The following is a 15,358-nucleotide window of genomic DNA, read 5'->3' as shown; positions in this document are numbered from 1 at the left end:
GGTGCCAAGGAAAGTTGGCGCCTGTGGATGGGACCACTGACTACTCTATTTTCCCCTCCTTCACTCCTGAAGAAATCAGAAATTCAGTGGTTAAGTGCTTTGGGATGAAAGGTTCTCTGAATATACATTTGCTTACTTGAAATACTTTGCACCTCAGTGACAAATGGAATTCCTGCACACACACACAATGCAAATGGTCTTTCGTTGCACCAAGTGCCAATAGCAGTTTGACACATTTTATCATGCTCCATTAGTCTCATCAGGCCAGGTTGCCGTGCCATATGTTGACCTGTCCTGAGCATGTGCCCATGTTGGCTGTGCATCCAGCCTGGCTAGACTCTGCTCTGATTCAAAAGCTGCTTGTTTTGACGCAGTTGGAGACAGGAATTTTGGATCAAAACCTCCAGGGCATTAGGGCAGCATTGCACAATTCCACCAGCACCGAGCAACCTTAAGTCAGCTTAACTGGAAGATTAACTGGTGTTAGGTGATCGTTGTGTGATGTAGTGCAGCTGAGGCAAGTCCTAAATCACACCCATCCCTATAGCTGATGTAAGGAGTATGGCTGCAGAAAATAGGCAATGTCCAAGGCATAGCTGTGCTCAGCAAGCCTTGACTGCCGTATTGGCCCGTTTAGGCTTGAATGTAGCCTTTAGGCTGATTCATATACTGTGTGCTGAGTAATAACATGAGAGGACTTTATGCAAGTGTTTGCTGACTTCCTGGGGCCAGAAGTTACTAGTACAATGCTCACATTAGAACGCCCCCACTAGCACATAGCCCACTGCCAGCCCATGCAGCTGTTAGGCCTCGTATTCTGTGAAGTGTGCAGATCTTCCCACCAGTCTCCTGCTTCTTTTTTCTGTTAGCGCTATTGGTGGGGATTTGCTTCCACCCTGATGCTGCCTCCATTCAATTGAGTGGCATCCTGTTGGTCCTCTGTGTTGTTCATATACCTCATTTCTTCCGACTCTCCTATGTCAGACCAGCTGATGGATGAGGTTCTTTTTAAGTCCTCCAGATCCTGGCCTTAGCCCCATGTATCCAGGTATCCTAGTTGTCTGCTGCTACTCCACAGTTGTCATTGGTTTCATCTCCACCACTGTCTTGAGTCTATAGCTACCTCATATGACCTGTGTCCCACTGCAGCTTGGACTGTTGCGTTTTGTCATTGCTTTATGTGGCTATTCAACACTTGGACCCAGACCTGCTCCCCTGTGCATAGTGGCCTCAGGCATAGCAAGCTGCCTGCTTAGCTTGGCATCCTCTTAACTGATTCTCTCCATTGTTTCCCCACTGGGTTGCAACAAACTACAGAATCAGAGGACCATGAATGCTTATGGATTAAAGTTCTAACTAATGTGCATCTATTACAGACCACCACATCTCATTAGAGAACATGCTTCTGAAGCATGTGTCCATAATGTGTAAAGATTAGAGACTAAAATTATATGTAATGTCAATCAACACGGTTTCATGGAAGATAGGTCTTGTCATATAAACCTGTTTTCTTTTTTTCGACAAGATTACAGTCTAGTTGATGAAGGCAACTGGGTTGCTATAGTATACTTGTATTTCTCCAAGGCATCTGACTTTGTACTACATGACATTTTACCTAAAAACTTGCATTACAGGGAACTTGCATTATATGAAACTATTTGCAGCGGTGCTACAAGTGCAGCTAACATTCAAGCCCTGTGCAGACAAATTGATTTCCTTGTACCACCTCCAATCTCCATGCCAGTTGCTGCAGAAGCTGCTCTAATTTGCACCAAGGGACAGGTCCAGTGTACTGCTGGCCCAAGACTGGGCAATGCAAAAGCAGATTAAAGCCACCTTTGTGATTCTCACAATCTTCTGACCCAAGCGTTCCTCACCTGGGCTGAAGGAGCTGACCCTTTGAAACCAAAGAAGATGCTTAATGCTGTTCATTTGAACCTCAGTTCCCAGAATGTACTTCCTGCTCACAGCTATTTCTTTTCAGCATTCGAAAGAATGTGTGCTCTGGGAACAGACTTATGAGCTTTAATTTTGGAGGATGTTCCCCAGTGTTTCCCTAGAGCCTGATTCTCTTCTCACTTACACCAGTGTAAATCAGAAGTCAATCCATGGAATTCAATGGAGTTCCACTAGTATGAGTGAGAAGAAAATCAAGCACTCAAACCTGAATTTTCAGAAATGTTCACTATCTTTGTGTGCCTTGACTTCTGGGTGCCCAGCCTGAGGTACTTTGTATTTGACTTTCAGAGCTACTTGGGCTCTATGGCTCCCACTCACTTCAGCTGAAATTCTGGGTGCTCAGCCTGACCAAGAACAAGGCCCAATGGCTCTCATGTTGGGCACCCAAAACTTCAGACATGTAAAATCAGTGGACACTTCTGCATGATCCCAACGGCCTGATTGCCCACTATCTTGCACTTGTTTCATCATTTACACCCGTGTCAAGTGAGGTGCAAAGTGCTAAGTGTCCATTCAAGGGAAGAAGTTGCATGGCACAGGGTACTGGGAGATGGAGACTTTTATCCCTAGATTGTGGCTCAGCAACACCCCAGGTCAGTGATAACTAAAAGTCATTACCATCTGATCACTGTTCTCTGGCCCTGTATGAAATGAGTCTAGTCTAGGTTTTAGTCTAGTTCCTAGTGGATAGCTGTCCATGCGAACAGAAACCAGCACAACTACTCCATGAATGTCAACAACCTCAGCTGAAAGGCCAAGGACTGAGTGGGCCATGAGGACTGAACTCCTCTCTAGTCACCAGAGATGTCACCTCACGGTGAATATTATGGCACATTGTTATGGCAGGGAGAAAAGAGCCGGCTGAATAACTCATGAATAATCTCCATGGTGAAATCTGGCCATTCCTGGGTAATTATGTGGGAATAAATGTTTCCATTCTTCATGCAACACTGATGTGATGGAAGTTTGGGAGGCAGCTCTGGAGAAACAGAGAACTTGACTTTCTAGGCGTGTCGTTCTGATACCTATTGCTGCATGAAGTACAGCACTACAAGACTGCAGACAAAAAAATGGACTAAGCAATTCTCTGCATGTGGCTCACACCCTGTAGTCCGGAAAGAGAAACAGATGATACTTATGGCTGGTGCAAGCTACACATCATTCCAATTCAGGGACTGCTATGTTTGTCATGATTTGACAGGCATCGTTACAGGGTATATTTCAAAGAGCTGTTATGTCTTATATAGAGGTGAGTGGCTTTGTTTGAATACTTCTTTCTGCTGCCGGGCAAGAGAAATATGTTTGGATGCATAAAGAATTTTGATAATTGAAATGTTGCATGTTAATACACTGATCAAAGCAATGAACATTTCCAGGGTAGGTCACATCTGTTCACCAGGGAAGGATCTTGCCAAGATGTAAACCTTTAAAGCCTTGTCTATACAAAGAGACTTTTGTAGGATTTCCCACCATTACTGGGTCTGGCTTCACCAGAGTTAGGAATCTCTGGAACCTTAGTATAGGTGAGTTATTGGCTGCTGAACTTTACAATTAAGCACTGTATCAATAAGGCCTATGCAGAGCCGAGTTAGACCAACTGTTGTTTAAGGGTACATCTACACAGCAAATTAAGGTGTAACTGTAGTGTGGACAGGAAGGTAACAACAGTAGGGAATATATGGCAGCATGGGCTTCAACACGGACTGACAGCCCTAGAGAGAGCCTGCCAGGGACTCTGGGTACATACTCAAGTGGCTAGCCTGCACCGAAGTGCATTGTTACTACTACAGTATTACTACTTGTGCTAGCTAGATTAAAGATTGCATGGTTATGCTTTCCTGCACTCCCATCATACTTTCACCTGTAGTGAAGACTTATCCTAAAAGGCCATCAGCCTCTTTGCATTATGGTTCATGGTGCTGCTGTCACCAGTGGATATAAATGAGTGGTAGCAGCTTAGACGAGGCTACAGAGGGACCATGATTTTGTGGCTAATTCACATGACTAGACATTAGTGATTTGCTGGCTATGTCTCTGATTCATTAGATGGTCTGGGGCAGGTCACTTAAGGACTGATCCTGCACTAAGGAAGACATTTTGCCATTGAATTCACTGAGTGCAGGATCAAACCCTTAATCCTTCTTGATGTCTCACTTCCCCATGCTGTACAATAAGGAGACTACTGCCCATAGACGCACTCTGCTGCTGGGGCTGTATTTAGGTTGAAATGGAAAACGAAGGTCCTGATCTCGTGTGGTCATTAAAACTCCTCTCTGGCACTTTTCAGAAGAGTAGGCGTGTTCACCCCAATGTTCTGGTGTAACTACATTTTGCCTACCAAGAAAGTGCTTTGGGATCTTCAGGGAGGAAAGATGCTCTATGGGAATTGATACATTGTGGTCAGAATAAAGCTCAGCAATATGTATTATGTATCCACTGTTTTATTAGAAAATGGAGCAGATATTGAGTGCCTTACCTGGGTTTTACTCAGTCGTTTCTCAATGGGACTTTTGCCTGAATAAGGGCTGAGTATAAACTAAGTAAGGTGCTCAGGATATGACCCTTTAATAATATATAGCACTTTTACAGTGTTGTACACCCAAAGACCCCAAAGCTTTTTAACAAGCTGATCCAAAGCCCGTTGAAATCAAGGCAACTGAAGTCTTTTCATTGATTTCAATGGCCTTTGGGATGGGCTCTAAAACATGAGTGTAGGAAGCCTCTCAAAACTCTTGCAGGCAGGCAAGTATTATTAATCTCATTTTCTGGCTGAGGAAACTGAGGCACAAAGGTGCAATGACTTGCCAGGGACTCTGAGTTTGCTGCTAAGTACATACATTATTAATAAATGACAGTTAACTTGTTGACTAATAAAAACCCTCTCACTACATCAATGTGAAATGTGCTACATCTTATAGCTAAATATCAGACAAAGAGCCCATAGGAGAAACATTTTAATTTAAAAAACAAAGAAACAAAAACTGATTTGGTTGTACATGAATAAAGGATTGATTTATTGTAACTGAATCCCAAGTGTTCTTCTGACTATTGTCCCTTTCCCTTCCCTCCCTCCATGTTTGTGTAGCTGTTATGCTCTATTCACAGATAATTGGAAATAGAATGTAAACTCACTCACTGACTCCAACTGAAACTCAGAAGAAATCAGTGCCTAATGAGTGTTTATTTAAAGAAGTCTTGCTTTTCTGTGATGAGGATGGGTGGCAGGTGCACACTGCCTGAAGTCAGTAAAAGAGGATGGAAATCTCTCCCGGATTCAATCAAAACCACCTTTGAACTTGGAGAAGGTTTGAAATCCAGGAACTGAATTCCCCAGCTGCTCCCTATGTCTGTATTGGGCTGAACCAAACACCCAGATGTGAATACCAGAGACTTCAAAATCTGGATGTTTATCTGAACTTTGCTGCTTGGATCCATCTCTAAATAATAGGAATATACTTTCCTTTATCCATCTGTGTAGACTTTTACACCATATTAATCACCTGTTAGCTATCTCTGTCATAGACTATCAGGACTGGAAGGGATCTCAAGAGGTTATCTAGTCCAATCCCCCTGCTCAAAGGGGGAACCAATCCACAGATGGATTTTTGCCCCAGATCCCTAAATGGGCCCCTCAGAGATGGAACTCACAACCCTGGGTTTAGCAAGCCGATGCTCAAGCCACTGAGCTATCCTTCCCTGTCCTTCTGCTATGATTTATGATTTAACTTTGTAAGGGAGTTGGCATACCATTACTAGCCTATGCTGTCGAAAATAAAGTTGCATTGTACAGTATTGTGGTTTTTGTCTCATCACTTCTAGGCTGTTTTCCATGCACAAGGAGCAAACATTTAAAGCTGTGGCTACACCAGCGTTCCCACAAAATCTCCCACTATTTTACTTTTCATGGTGCAGCTTCAGTGACGAAAGCACTAGTGCAGACTGCTGATAGTTTTATCACGGTGTTCTCTAATCCTGCCCAGAGCAGGTCTAGATGACTTGTTGGCAAAAAAAACCCATCCATCCCTTATCTACACTAGTGCTTGTACTGATAGAACAGTGAAACAATGTTCCTCTCAAAATATACTTAGTCTAATGTCAACAAGCCCTAAAAGTCTGAATGCACTTTTATTTTTAATCAGGAAAAAAAATAACAAAATAGAAAAGAAAAGGAGAAAAGTCTTCTACAGAGAGCATAGTGTGTGTCTCTCTGCTAGAACATGCTGCAGGAACTCTGCCTCACAAAATAGCAGCTGCACTGCAGGCAGCAGACTCCTTGAAATCTAATAGCGCAGCACATATAAATAACACAACTCAGTCAGTTTCTTGTGATCTTTGTATTCAGTAAAGCAAACGTGTAAAATAAATCTTAAATGGGAAAGTCCTTGTTTCGGCAATCAATCAATCTGTCCCTAAAGTGTCACTGTCAAATCCTGTTCAGATTTACTAATAACATTGTGGATTATTAAAACCAACATTTTTTAGGGATCTAGGTCCTGGTTCTCCTCTCACTTATCACTTTGCACCAGTGTAACTCCATGGGTCAGATCCTCAGTCCCTGCTTTATGCTGCTTGGGCTCTACACCACCTTCTGCTGGTGCCCCTGGCTGTTGGAGGGGACCTGACCAGAGCATGTTGTGCTCTCGCAATGCCTGACCAGTGAAATGAGATTATTTTTGCTGGTCTTCTCTAAACACCCTCCAATTTGTCAATATCTTTCTGACAACGTGGTGCCCAGTACTGACTGCAGTATTTCAGTTATGATCACAGCAGAGCCATATACAGAAGGACTATTATTTCACACTTTGCTGTGGCTGTGTACGTATATTGTTTTGCTACTCTGATGAAATCAGTGAACTCATGGTCACTGGCTCCAAGTTTCCCTGTTATTTTTACATTCTCACCCAGTTCTTCCCCATGGGAAAGCATGGGAGCCAGGATGAATCTCTGATTGAAATCACTGCTCTCCAGATCATAAAATGGTCTGTGAGGAAACAAGCAGTAAACTCTGCCAATAAACTGAGCTCCTCTTCTACGGTCACTGCTAGGTCAGGGGAGTAACCCAGCCACAGTGACCTCTGTGGCATCTCTTCACCTTCTGCTTTCCTGAGTATGCCTTCATCCCTACAAATCTTTGTACTCTCCACACAATTCACTCCAATAACTGCAATCATTAAAGGTGTCTGACATACACTCTCAGGCTTATGCAGACTTCTCTTTTCTCTGTGCCTCAGGTGTCAAGGCCAATGAACCAGTCATAAATGCCAAATCCTCTTAGAATATCATGCACTGAAGTCAGACCCAATGGCAAATCTATGACATAGTCAGTAGCAAGCCATATTAATATTGTTGAAGCCTGAAGGTGCACTCAAACCTCAGTAGAGCTGTTATCATCCTATGGCTGTTCAGTGGCCTATATGAAATTAGTTAGCAGTCTTAAGCTAGTTCCCAATAGATATTTAGTATTGCCACATCATAAAAAAGCCACCATCCACTAGTGCTACTTGACACCTGGGTTGGCAGTCTCCTTCAGTGACTGAATGGGTGATGAAGAATGAACGATCTTGTGACTTGGTCAGGGGGACTCTGCAGGTGGTGGGAGTAGGAGAAGGAAATTTGTGTTGCTGCTGCTTGAGTTGTATATTTTGGGGGAATAAAGAGAGAACTTTATTCTCTGGGGCTATCACGCTGATCCCTTTCACTAGAATCACTCAAAATACAAACAGAGGCTCCCTTCTGCCCTCCAGTGGTTCAGACTGGTGGATTTATGCCCATCTATGTTATTGTCTAAAGCAGAGGTGGGCAAACTATGGCGCCTGGGGGACCGTCCTGCCAGGCCCCTGACCTCCTGGCCTGGGAGGCTGGCTCCTCCCCTGCTGTTCCCCCTATCCTGCTTAGCTTGCTCGCTCCACCACTGGTGCAATGCTCTGGGCAGCAGGGCTGTGAGCACCTGAGGCCATGCAGCTGCAGAGTCCGGCCTGACCCAGTCTCTGTGCTGCACGGTGGCAGTGTGGCGGCAGTGTGGCCTGGCTCCAGCCCGCGGCTGTAGTGCCGCCAGCCACCGGTGCTCCAGGCAGCATGGTAAGGGAACACAGAGCAGGGGGGATTGGATAGAGGGCAGAGGAATTTGGGGCATGGTCAGGGGATGGAGGCATGGAGAGGGTTTGGGGCAATCGGGGGGGGAACAGGGTGTTGAATAGGGGCAGGGGTCCTGGAAGTCAGTCAGGAAGGGGGGGGGGTTGATGGGGCAGCAGGATGCAGACTGAGAGAAGGGATGGTTGGATGGAGCAGGGGTCATGGGGGGGAAGGGGCTGTCAGGAATGAGAGGAGGGGTTGGACAGGGCAGCAGGGGTCCAGGGGCAGTCAGGAGACAGGGAGCGGGGGTGTATATATGGGGCAGGGTTCCAGCAGGGCGGGGGGCTGTCAGGGAACAGGAGTGTGTGGATGGGGCAGGGGTCCCTGGGGAGCCACAGATAGGTGGGGGCCAGGCCATGACCCCCTCCCCTAACCGTCCCTCCATACAATTTATGAAACACAATGCGGCCCTCAGGCCAAAAAGTTTGCCCACCCCTGGTCTAAAGGAATGGTAGCCCAGCACTTGCTTACAATCCTAGAGGGATGGGATGGGATGGGATAGTTCAGTGCTAAACCCAATGTTGTAATTTCAATCCTTGAGGGGAGCCATTTAGGGATCTGGGGCAAAAAATCTGTCTGGGGATGGGTCTTGCCTTGAGCAGGGGGTTAGACTAGATGACCTCCTGAGGTCCCTTCCAACCCTGATATTCTATGAGGCTGCAGGTTAGAGTCTCAGTTGTTCTCACATGGCAAGGCTGCCTCCAGATCATGCAGCTGCAAAACTGGTACTTGATCCATAGGGTTAGGGAAGTCAGACAGTCAGATGTGATGCTAGCAACACTTCTCCCTTCTGTACTGTTGGCTATGTAAGCTGGGTGAGTCATCCATGATTCCACAGACTTTGATGTTCCTGTCTATTTTATATTTGTTATGTATGTCCACTACTGAATTAAGGCCCAGGCCATTACCCCTTTCTCTTTAATTCCTTCCTCACCCTCAGCTATAGTTAGCTGTTTTAGACAGCCATGCTGTGCTTGAAAGGACTAGACACATTTTATATAGGACCTCTGCTCCCCCTTGTGGATAAGAACAGAACTTCTGGAATTCTTTGTTCCAAAAAGTCCCAAATTTATAAATCTGGAGCAAAAACAAATACAGGTCTTCCCCCTTCACAAAAGTGATTTACACATCTCATTCTATTCAGTTGTGTAATTCTTTTTTTGGCAACCAAGCCTACACTTCAGGGGTCTGTGTTATTCAGAGGACACATGCCTTAGGGAAACATTCAAAACCTTATCCTTTCATCTAAACCACATCATACTGGCACATGCTGTTTTTAACCTTCTATATCCTTTTCCATCAGTGCAAATACCAACATCTATGACCATGAAAATCTCTTTTATAATCATACTTATTCTCCTGGCCAATACACTCAGTTATGCTGATTCCTGCAACATCACTATTGTTAATCTGGGAGTGAATTTAATAGTCACAAACACTTGACAGTGACTATTAAATGAATTATATCGGACATGCTTGTTAACAAAGATGAGCCTGAGCAGCAAAGCTCAGATTTGGTTTTGCATTCTGACTTGCCCAAAGTTCAGTGATGTTCAGACCTGGGGTTATGGTTTGGTCCAATACAGAGGTTCAGGCCTAAATGCAGATCTTAACTTCTCCAAAATTCTGGCGAGACCAATTGCAGATATGGGGCCAGCTAGAAATTCTGACCCAGACTGAATTGCCACTACCTCAGAGTGGTTTGCAAGTTGTCTGCAACCCCAATAGCATGTGAAGGTCTCAGCTGAGACTTCAAGGCCTCCTGAAGTTGTGTTTTATACAGAAGAGTTATGGGTAATAATATGAATAGTGTTCTGGGCATGACGTTCAAAGTCACTTTCCCAGCCCATTGCCCTAAACATGTCATCCCTATACCCACTTTCATTCTGAATCTCTCTGGTGGCTCCCACTTCTTCACCACATCAAATACAAGCTTTTTGCCCTTACCTTTAAGGCCCTTCACAACACACTTTATCCTCTCCTGCCCCTTTGCGCCACTGATGATGCCAGCAATGGGTGTTTGTTCTCCTGCATGTTTCCTTCTGTGTTTCCTCTTGTTCTCCCCGAACTAGTTATAAAACCACTACCCTGTTCTTATTCAAATCCTTTCCAACTCACTGCTATCCTGATGCTTATGGAAAACTATCAGCTGATATCAATTAGGCAGAGGGCCAATAGGGACTTCTTATATTCATCTCGTTTACTTAATTATATTGTAACATTGATCGTAAATAATAAAATCAATTGAGTTAAAACAATCTAACTGTGCACACAAGTAGTCTATGTACCTATGTGTTTCATGTCACTGTTTTCCTTGTCCTCTAGTGTCTCTAGCCTCTGTTTGCCAGAAGCTGGGAATGGGCTACAGGGGATGGATCACTTGATGATTACCTGTTCTGTTCATTCCCCTGGGGCACCTGGCATTGGCCACTGCCGGAAGACAGGATACTGGGCTAGATGGTCCTTTGGTCTGACCCAGTATGGCCGTTCTTATGTTCTCTCTCCCACATTCCTCTTGTTGATTCATGTCTTAAATTTGATTGTAAACTCTTCAGGACAAGAGTTCTGTTTGTAGAACATCCTACACTTTTGGACCTTGATACTGCGGACACTCCAGTAACAATAATGATAATTACTGTAATCATAAATAATACATTGGGTGGTTGAAACATACCCTTGAGGATATACGGGTGTCCATGATTTCCAGAGCACAGTCAGTTGCTTTCTATGAGGTGCATGAGTGTCCCCAGAGAAAGGTTTTTGAATTTTTTTTCATTACATAAAAACTGAGATTGCTGAGATCCAAGAAGGGGGTGAAGCTTCCTGTTTTCTTTGGTATCGGAAATCACCTGAAATTCTCTTCCCTCTTTTTCCAGTGGTGCAGGATCAATTGGCTTTCTTTGCCAGGAGGGACTGGATTTTGTGCAGTGTCTCTTCCTGATACTGTAAAAAGAGAGCCTTCTCCTGAAGATGATTGTGTAGTCTCCTGTATATAATGCTGGTAGCCCTTTTTATCTGAGATAACCAGGGGTCCTTGGGGATCAGAGGCTCCTAGACTTCTTCTGGTAGGGAGATCCTCCAAGATGTACACTGATTAGATAGAGAAATGCTCTACTGCAAGCTGTGTACATTCCTGATTAGTAACCCCTTCTTCTGAAGAAGTCCCTGTGTCTCTGTTCCTCAGCTGGGGGCACCATATGATAAGAGTGTCCAGTGGAGTAGCATCTTCCACCACTAGGCTGTTGTGAGGAGGTTGAGAGGATTAGCCATTGGTAGCCTTAGGATATGTCCACAGACCAGAGTCAGAGTATCATTTGGGTATGTCTCAATCAGTTTTTCAGGCATTGATGCCTCTCAGTTCCTCCTGTTCTCTGTCTGTGACACACAATAGTTAAGTCCCCTGAGGGCTGAAATACTGTGGTTTAATTCCAGTTGTTAGGTTTAGTGTGCAGATGGCTGAGTGGAATAGTGGCATGTGATAGATAGGAAGGGTGTCTGAAGAAGCTAGTCCAACTTAGGTCAGCATCAGGGGATGGTAAGCCTTTAGCTGAGACCAACATGCATTTTAGGACTGTCTGCTGATTTTCAAAGATATGTAACCCTTTTACGTGTTTTGTTAAGAAAAAAAAAAGTGTCTGTGAGTAAGAAATTGCTTTGCTAAGCCTGTATTCCTTGCTTGCCTGCCATGCTGTCACTGAAAGGGTTAATTGAGGAACTAGAGCTCCCACAGCCAAGTGGACTCTGGGGAAATGTGTCTAGGCCACTGGGGGGCTCAGGATGGTTGGGACACTGGTTCCATGGTCTAATGGTGTGTCTACACAGCAGCTAGACACCTATGGCTGGCCCTTGCCAGCCAACTCAGGCTCAGGGGGCTCAGGCTGCAGGGCTGTTTCATTGCTATGTAAACTTCCGTGTCAGCCATAGGTGTCTAGCTGTTGTGTAGATGTACCCTAAATTGGATTGACTGCATGGTCACACTGTCCAAGAGGGGTGTCAGACATGGGTCTGCACCTGGGTGTGTGCCCAAGAGACCAAGAGCTAGGAGCAGTGACTTCCAAGTCACTATCCAGATCTGGAAGGCTGGCTTAGAAGCATGTGAGTCCAGGATTTGGGTCCATTTACAAGACTTGTGTTAGTTCAGAAAGGAGGGCAGGGCCAGGCTGTAACATCATTCACATTCCAGCCAGAAATTCATCTTCTTAGATCCTCATTTAAAAATTGAAAAGTACCTCCAAAGGAATTGTTTGTTGCACTGTCTGCAAAAAATGCAAATGGTACATCAGAGAAACAAAAAGGCCTTAGTGGATTGTTTGGCGGAACAGTAATTACCCATATGCTAGGCTTCCATAGCATTATGGGGTAAGCCTGCTGCAATGCAGATGATTAGTCTGGTTAGAAAACTTTCATGTACAGTAAGAGAAAGCCAGCAAAGGAAGGTACCATGACAGGTATTACCACTTCACTGATGACAATCCAGACTGCTGATGTTATGCTGCTGCGGAACATGTACTACAAGGAAGCCAGAAGAACTCCAGCACTGTTTTTCCCCTAAGAGGCGCATGGGGATGTGGATCACAGAAACCCCCTTGGGACTGCCATCTGATGAGTTGACACTACATCTGAACCCATTTTCTCTCCCAGCTTGGGACTCCAGAAACTTGCCTTGTTTGAGACAGACACACTTGCCTGCTGTAAACACACACACAGATCTGAACCATGTCCCCTAAAAGCTGCAGGCTTAACTGAAAACAGCTTAAGAAGTGTTCCTGTCTCCAACACTCAGATGCCCAGCTCCCAATGGGGTCCAAACCCCAAATAAATCCATTTTACCCTGTATAAAGCTTATACAGGGTAAACTCATAAATTGTTTGCCCTCTGTAACTTAAGTTAACTTAAGGTTTATTTTGTATTTGTACATTAAATAATACAAAAAAATCATATTTAATCATCACCAAATATCAAGGTTGGAAGGGACCTCAGCAGGTCATCTAGTCCAACCCCTTGCTCAAAGCAGGACCAATCCCCAGACAGATCTTCACCCCAGTTCCTTAAATGGCCCCCTCAAGGACTGAGCTCACAACCCTGGGTTTAGTAAGCCAATGCTCAAACCACTGAGCTATCCCTCCCCCTATATTACATAATATATTAATCTATAAGATAAAAAGGGTAATTTTACATGTGAAAGATATTAATTAAATTATTCAGCAATTACTCTTTCACCTTAGCATGTGAATTTGCTCTTTTTATCTACCTGTAAGAAAAATTAAGGTGTTTTTACAAAATAAATATCATAAACAGTTTTCATCTTATTTATTTTAAAAAAAATAAACCATTATTGAACTGCTGGTCCAAATATATTTATTATTCTTACTTTAACATAGAATGAAGCCTGCAGCCCCGGAGTTCTCTGTCACCAGCAGGTGCGGGGCCACGGCTTCTCTCCCATGCTGGGCACTAGACGGGCACACATAAATGCCCCAGTGCCTGCAGGCACTGCGTTGGGGACCACTGCAGTAGCTCATAACCTTTGCAGAGATATTACATAGCATATATAGCATAAAACATATTCCAGTTATGTCATATTTATATTCATAAGCATATTTCCATAAAGCATTATGGGGTGCAATGTCATAAAAGCAACCTCAGAGCTATTTAGAATGGATACTGTAAACTGGGAAACAAAATTCTGATGGGTTGGAATGGTCTCCCAGCTTTAATAAGGTGGTTTTACCTATTTTCTTAGCGAGAGGTGAACTTGTAAAATGCATCTGGGAAGGTAGATCATACGTGCATATCTAGTAATTTATGGAACTGAGACCTGAGCTTACAGCCTTTCCTCATGAGAGTTATGCTAGTGAGTTCAATGGATTGCTCACATGAATAAAGGCTGCAGTTGGACCTTCATATAGGAATTCTTGTTTAGCTGCCAGCACTGTACATTTTTTTTCTGTGACAATGTTCCTAATAAGCCAGAAACAAGGGCGCTATTGATCTTTCAGTTGGTAAAGGGTTTTGTGTGCATGCTAATTAATTTTTGCCAGTTTGTGGTAGCATAGTGAGCTGGTACTATTCCTCAGTGGCTGCCTCCTTACACTCCTGAGGCTAAGCTTTCAGTTAAAAAAAGTCTCTAGCCATTATGGTTGTGAAGATAAGTTTCAAAATGGGAACCAGATGTAACAGTAAGTGTAAATTGTTGCCAGTCAACTCTGTGGGGCTTCACTAAGAAATGTAATGGTGGCATTTTAAAAGTTAATATTTTAACTATTCCATTGCTGATCAAAGCATGCAAGAAAGAAGAGGGGGCAATCATATTATGGTCTGCCCAACCTGACCAATCTATTTTTTTTTTGCATACAGTGGTAATGTCATGAGTGGTAGGAAATGGAAGTAGCAGTAGATATCCATACTCCTCCATGCTGCTGAAGTGCTCCCCACAACCACCCCTTTAGACTGGAGTGTAAGACCTCACAAAGGCCTACTGGGGAGACCAGAGTCATTCCAGATTTAGGGTGAGGCAGTGAGTTTATGATTTGAGTAAGGGTGAGACGATGGGTTAGTGGATCCCTCACCCTGTTCTGATCAGCTTACTCTAAAAAGGCCCCTTGCCCCCACAAACACACTCTTCAGAACCCACTGATTTTTGTAACAAATCAAAACACTGGAAAAGCCTGATTTTAGTGGACATACGGTTTTTCAGCTTTTGCATTCTTCACCTGAATAGGATTTTTCCTCCCACAAAAATTCATATGGTTTTGACCAGAGTGCACATGGGGGCAAAGGGGGAGGGAAGCAAAAGGCCTGACCATTACAGAGCGAGGGCTTGGTTGGGGGTCCACACTGGCAACATAAGCTGCTAAGTGGAAGCTGCTGTTGCTACCACAGGAAAAAAAGTATCATGGAATAACAAACACCAAAACCTTGGCATCTTCATGTTCTTGGAGTTTTCTTGTGAAGATCAGGTGAAAATATACTGTAATAAATTCATGGCCTCTGACAGTTTGTGGTTTTCTTGATGTCAGCACACTATGCAGAGAACATCCTCAACTTCGGGGCAACACTGGGGATACAACTCAGGTCCTCCTGCTACAAAAGTTGGATGTGTCTCACTACTTGAGCTAAGCAAATACTTAAACCCGACACACTGGTAATTCTGTTGCCAGGGCTGTGGGATATGCAAACTCTTGCCTGGTCATTACAGAATCCTAGCACGCAGCTTTTGGGCTGAGAGTTTCTCTGTGGTCTGCAGACAAAGCTGATTTTTTTTTTT

The sequence above is a fragment of the Gopherus flavomarginatus genome, chromosome 1, assembly GCF_025201925.1.
Source record: "Gopherus flavomarginatus isolate rGopFla2 chromosome 1, rGopFla2.mat.asm, whole genome shotgun sequence".
Taxonomy (NCBI): domain Eukaryota; kingdom Metazoa; phylum Chordata; order Testudines; family Testudinidae; genus Gopherus; species Gopherus flavomarginatus.
This window is presented reverse-complemented; position numbering follows the sequence as displayed.